Source organism: Dipodomys ordii, unplaced genomic scaffold, assembly GCF_000151885.1.
Source record: "Dipodomys ordii isolate 6190 unplaced genomic scaffold, Dord_2.0 Scaffold158, whole genome shotgun sequence".
NCBI classification, from domain to species: Eukaryota; Metazoa; Chordata; class Mammalia; order Rodentia; family Heteromyidae; genus Dipodomys; species Dipodomys ordii.
In genome coordinates this window covers 1,677,588-1,684,382 of record NW_012267374.1, presented here as the reverse complement: position 1 = coordinate 1,684,382, position 6,795 = coordinate 1,677,588, and the positions used below count along the sequence as shown (strand labels likewise).

Genomic DNA, 6,795 nt, shown 5'->3' with positions numbered 1-6,795 from the left:
CTTAAAACAGCAGCCATTTTGTTATTAGTTTGTCAGGTATGTGTGTGTGCACGTGTGTGTGTGTGTGTGTGTGTGTGTGTGTGTGTGTGTGTGTGTGCATGCACAGGTGCACCAGTCCTGGGGCTTGATCTCAGGGCCTGGGCACTGTCATTGAGCTCTATTTTGCTCATAGCTTCCTTACTCGGTGCAGTTGTTCATAGCAAATGACACTGTTGAAAAGTAGCTGCATGATTTCTAAGTATTTTTTTAAACTGTATCATTTGTTTTTTCTTTGTTGGTACTAGGGATCAAACCCAGGAGGTTGTACTTGCTAGGCAAGCTCTTTGCCACTGAGCTATGTCCCACTCTACACTTAAGCCACAACTCTATTTCTAGTTGTTGTTGTGGTTGTAGTTGTGGTTGTTTTTTGTGGCTAATCACAGGTAAGAGTCTAACAAACTTCCCTGCCTGGGCTGGTTTGGAATTACGATCCTCAGAATTCAGCCTGGTGTATAGCTAGGATTATAGCAGGAACCATCTGTGTCCCCCTTAAGAAAGTATATTATTAAGTGAGGCACATTCTGAGAGATCCAAAGCAAAGGTATCTAAAACTATAACATCACAAATATCAAAGTTGCATCATGAGAGGCTGTCAGCAAGTATTCACATAAGCCCCATGAAAATATTGAGTAAAATCATGTAATAACTTTATGATTCTCCTAGGTGCCATCAGAAATCAATCTTTGCCTATAAATGGGATGCATTTCCCAAGGTTTCTTGTCCAATTTTATTTTGTTGCAAAGAGAAAGAAGCTGCCTGTTACTCTGGAGTCATCTTTTGGAGATCTGAGTAGAATTCAAAACCTGGAACTTCTCAACGCCAATGCCCCTGTTCCATGGCTTCTTTACTGGGTGCAGTTGTTCATAGCAAATGACACTGTTGAAAAGTAGCTGCATGATTTCCAAGTATTTTTATTATGTATTATGTATTATTTGTTTTTTCTTTGTTGGTACTGGGGATCAAACCCAGGAGGTTGTACTTGCTAGGCAAGCTCTTTGCCACTGAGCTACATCCCAACCCCCAAGTATTTTAAAAATGGCTTGAAATAGCCCAACGTCAAAATTAAAACTTTAGGCTATAAAACTGCATATACTACATATATTGTAGCATCCTTGTGGGTTGGATTTCTCTAAGCTTCACTAGCATATTAGATGGCCTCAGCATTGGTTAGGGACACATTTTTACTGTTTGTCACTTCTGTTTGCATCATTCAATCTTGTTTGTATGTGTGAGAGAGCCTAAAGTTTTCTATGTAAACTTAGAATGTGTTCTATCAATTTCCTTTACTTAAGGATATGTTTGTTGGTGTTTGGTAGCTACAAGGTATATGGAGCTCAGGTAATATTCAAGATGGGCTATCTGCATACAAACCCAGGTACACACACAGAAAAATGCTTAGAAGAACACGAATTGTTATCTCCATGTGATGAGATTATAGGTAATGGTTTTATTTCTTATTTTCCCAGATTGTTTCTAATAAACCTGTTTTGCTTAAAAAGAATTCACAGAAAAAGAAAGGCATAAAGAAGAATATAGAAGATAGAGAAGATGAGAAAGAAGGGTAGAAAGGAAGCATCATTTTTTGGATAAAGAAAATAATTTTATGGTTAGGCTAAAAAAATGTGGCAAAGTCATAGACACTGTCCAGAGTGGAGGCTGTCATGTACAGTATCATACATTGAACTTTGTGAAGACAGTGGATTTCTAGGGTTCTGGGGAACTAACAATTTCTTCTGCTCTCTAACACTGAGGGACATGCAAGTCATTTTAGTTCCTGTGGGGTCAACATCCTGTCTGCAGAAAAAAAGGGTTGAACTAGGTCTAATAGGTATCTGGCGACATGATACATTAATTGTTGGAGCAATAAGAGGGCATAGACAGGAACACTTGCTGAAGTCCCATAGTATGGTCTGGTTTGGGGATGTGGAGAATCTTAGTTGTTCCATGTAGAGTAGGGAAGAGTCTGGTTTGAACAAACACAGGTGCGTGTGATGGGCATAGATTGTGGGTAATTTCAAGAATAGCAAATGCAGCTTAGTAGTGCTTTTGAAAGGATGGGTAAACAGGTAGGGCAGCTAGACACTGGTATGCACGATGCCTGGGGCTGGTCCCCGATCTTTATTGCTTCACACAGGAGTAAGCTGACAACTAAGTGGAGATGCATGATCCTCTTTGTGAACACAGAACACTTATCCTGTCTTACCATTTCCTAATTCTAATGATCTTCATAGTGTAGCTTAAATTTTCCCAAGAAGCCTGATGGGGAATGATGCAGAGAAATGGAAGAACAAAGAGTGAACAAATGCACCAGTAATATAAATTATTATTTTATCTATCTATCTCTTAACCATTTCTAAAATTTCATTCCTCACTTTGTCTGGTTTTTTATTTTCCTGACTACAGACAGGCATATATCTTGAGCACTACCTACTTACAAGTTGTCTGTTTTGACATCAGCCACATCATGGTCACTGAAAATTGTGAGCCCTAAATGCTACCACAACTGTTTTTACTAGACGTACCACACAGATAACACAGGAGGAGAGACTGAAGTCACAAGCCAAGGAAAACTGGCAACTCCCAGAAGTTCCAGAAAGAGGCAAGGAATAGATTCTTCCTAAGAACCTTTTGGTCCTTCTGGAACCTTGGTGAAACTTGATTTCTGGCCTTCAGAAGTAAAAGAGAAAAAAGTGCATTGTTTTAAGCTGCAGTAACAATATGACTAAGAGGAAAGCTGCGTTGTGCTTTATCTTTTCAGCAAGAGTAGACTCCAAGGGCTGTTTCAGTTTTCTTCCTGTCCCTCAACCTTCAGTACACAGTGGACATTTGCTGTAAGGAACTGCCTATGCTGCACACATAAATACTCATGAAATATGTGTTCAACTAAGTATCTGGTGACAGCAATGATATTAATTTTGTGTGGGGAAATGGGAGGCTCTCTCCTAGAGGAGATCGGAATCCTGATGAGATATTAACTTTGTTTGGGCTTCTATCTAGGGGCTCAGCCAAGTTTCCTTTTCTTAAATTGCCCCTTACCCACTTAAATTGCCCCTTCAACCCAGTTTCTTACTGGTCACCATACCCAAGATTTGATTCACAGGCATTCTCCCTTGGCTGCCTACAGTGGCTTTGGTCTTGGGCCCTTTGGTCCTGCTGATTAGCCTCAGTGACCATCCCCTGTCCTGTGGGAGGCTCTTGAAAATCCTGCCACTGGTCTGAACCTCTATCAGGCTCATCCTAGACTTACAAAGGAACTTCTTAAGGACCTTGGCTCTCTGGGAGATACTGTTTCTCTTACAGATACTTCAGCAGGCAGTTTGTAGACTCGGCCCCATAGATCTTATGTTTTAGCTTTTTATAGCACGCTATGCTTTATGACTGAACAAGTCAGTGATTACCTTTTTTCAGAAAAGATTCTGAAGTTTTTCATGCCTTTCAAATAGTAACTTCCCCCCAAACCTTTTCAATGCATCTATCAAATATGATGCTTTGCACATAGCAATCCTTTGAAAACAATTTTGTACTGACTTCAGAAGCAATTCTTTTTAAGCAGTTTTGTCCTGATTCCAAAAAACAATTCTTTGCTGGAATTGCAAAGTATATGATCAAATGAACTGAGGGCGGTATCCGCACATGGTCTCACTCTGACCTGGTTGGAGGCGGTTTGAGGGGGGGAGGGCAAGGGGTGGGTGGTAGGGGAGGGCAGAGCCTGTGTCTTTCCGATTCCCAGGCAGCATGTACATAGCTCTCAATTGGTAGGAGCACAAGTCACAAGACGCCATGTCGAAAAATGAACTTTACAGTTTAGGCGGGTGGAGTGGGGGTAGCTGAGGTGGTGGGAGGGACGGAATGGTAGAGAGGAAAAACAAAGGAGGAGGTAACAATGCTGGATAAGAAATGTACTCATTTCCTTGCTCATGTAACTGTAACCCCTCTGTATAGTATTTTCACAATAAAAAAAACTTAATAAAAAATCTAAACAAAAAAATATGTGCTGGGAATAAAGACGGAAAAAAGTAGCTTTGGGGTAAAATCTCTTTCCAAGAAAAGTAGTAGTGTACTGATGGCTGACTGAGAAGTTGGTTTAGCATTTATGGTCTATGTCTAAAAAATGATGTGAGGTAAGGAGTCAACTTACGATAATAGGATAATGACATAATAATAGAATATAATAATATATATAATGTGCAATAATAATATAAAAATAGGATATTCTAATTTCTGGATTAGAAACTATCTCTGAGAATCAATGCCTAAAAGTAAAACAATACAAACTCAGGAAACATCTGAGACCCCATGGTTACTTGAATAACTTCTCCCCCCAGGCAGATACTCCAGTCCCCGTTAGTTTTCCTCAAAAGAACACATTTAGAGTTGAGAAAGAGCAGTGCTAATGGCAACCACAAAATAGGAGGCAAGAGGAAAAGATTTGGATTTTCTTGATATGGAAGGAAGAGGTCATCATATTTTTTATTGGATGCAAGATTTTAGAATAATGTGTCAAGATTTCAAGCTGATGCTTTCTGCTTCTGGACTCTGGGAGAGGATGGAGAATGGACAGTAGAAGGTCTTGGGAATGTGTCCTTGGGTTTTCTAGAGAGTAGTGATAACCCTATTACTTGAGGTGCTCACAATGAACCTGATAAACCTTTCTCCCTCCAGTTCATAAAGCAGTAAGGACACACCTGATTCAGGAGGGTTCAGGTGTCACTTTTCCCCACCTGGTCTTTCCTTCTCTGAAGAAGGCCAATTATTTTCTTCCAGATACCCAGATCAAAAATCTGATAGTTGCTCTTATTTTTTTTCTTATAAAATTCTATACATACTCCATATCCAATCTATCAGCCAAAACCATTGGCCTCATCTTAAAATGTATCTGGAATGTAATTGTCTCTAACACTACTACCTAGGGCCAGACAGCCCTGGTCCTTGAGTGACTTGTGCATACTCTTAACCTTTTTGTTAGTCTCTGTGCTTCTAACTTTGCCCCTTTACAAGCTACTCTTTTTTTTTTTACAAGATTTTTATTTATTTATTTTTTATTGTGAAAATACTGTACAGAGGGGTTACAATTACATGGGCATTTTTCAAGATTTTTTTAAAATGATCTTTAAGTAGTAGTACAGGAGGTTTCAACTCAACATATGCATTTTTTAATATAATGCATCTCGATCACCGTTACCCCTTCTATCATTCTCATTCTCTCCTGCCATCTCTCCCAACCCTACCCATCCCCTCAAATTATGTGACTCCATTTTTACATATTTACATTGAATATGATGACTATACTCACCCATAAGGAGTCAGAGGGCCAGGCTTGGTAGTACCCATTTTTAGTCCCAGCACTCAAGGAGCTAAGGCAAGAGGATTATGAGTTCCAGACTAGCCTGGACTACAAAGAGATCTTTGTAAGAGGAAAGTGATGTTATATCATGTGTCTGGCTGAATTTCTTCAGTATCATCTTATTTGGCTTAGAATAAAACACGACTAGGTACCTCATGATCTTGCCCTACTTCCTTAGTCTCACTTGTATCTTAAGCTCTCTCTCTCTTTAAAAAATGATTATCTTTAAGTAGCCGTAGAAAGAGGTTTCAATTCAACATGTCAAGTAGAATATAATGTATCTTGTTCACTGTTACCCCTTCCATTGTTCTTACCAATCTCTCCCAACTCTACATAGCCCCTCGATTTTCCCTAGTCAATTTTCTCATATAAACTTCTGACTGTGTTACCAACCAGGCATTTTTTTGCCTTAAGAATTCCTGTAAGTCTCTAGATGTTTTTATTCACTCCTGAAGGCATAAGACCTAGGCATTTCAATGTTACCTCACCAATGGGGAACTTCTGGGGCTACCTCTTATAAAACTGTCAGTCCTTCTACCTACCATCCCTTTTCCACTGCCTTATTTGGAGAATAATTAGCATCTGTCACACTACTTACTATTTTCTGTTTCTCCTATTAAATATGAATTCCTTTATACTCTTTTAAAAATTATTGTATTTTCACCACTAAAAATAATTGCTGAGAAAAGGTTAATGGTGCGTGCCCAGCACTCAGGAAACAGAGAAAAGAGAATTAGTAGTTTTGGGGCCAGACTGGGCAACACAGCAAGGGCCTATCTCAAAATTCCACAGGCTTGGGTAGCACACTTGTCTAGCATTTACAAGTCTGCTGTAATCCCCAGCACTGAGGAATATGCAGAAAGACAATTCCCTTAATAAAATATATTTGAGAAATAAAAATATACCAAGTCACCTTCACAAGTCTTTAAATGGTTAACAATTATTATTTTTTTTTGTCAGTTGTGGAGCTTGAACTCTGGGCCTGGGCGCTGTCTCTCAGCTCTTCACCTCAAGGCTACATTCTACCACTTGAGTCACAGCATCACTTCTGGCTTTTTCTGCTTATGTGGTGCTGAGGAATCGAACCCAGGGCCTCATGCATGCAAAGCAAGCACTCTACCACTGAGCCACCTTCCCAGCCCAACAATTACTTCTAAATGTTCATGATTTTCAGAAATTGCATCAATAGACATTTTAGTTTTTGAAATTTGGTAGTTTTTTCTTGTCCAGCTGGACAAGAAAAAGAAGAGGGTTGGGGGTTGTGGTCTCCATAATTAAATAGGATAGACTCTAGTCTCCGTAGCAGTGACATCTTTTGTAATGGGAATCACAGTTTACATACAGTCAATAAGACTGCATGGAAAGTAATGGTGTGTGTGGGTCCCCTTGGCAACAACTTAGTGCAGAAAGAA

At 39.5% G+C, this 6,795-nt stretch overlaps 1 pseudogene; it reads right to left on the bottom strand.

The window, feature by feature from the left end:
• LOC105998195 overlaps nucleotides 1-3,821 on the bottom strand; it is a 154,416-nt pseudogene extending 150,595 nt beyond the window's left edge.
• Nucleotides 3,822-6,795: the final 2,974 nt, after the last annotated feature.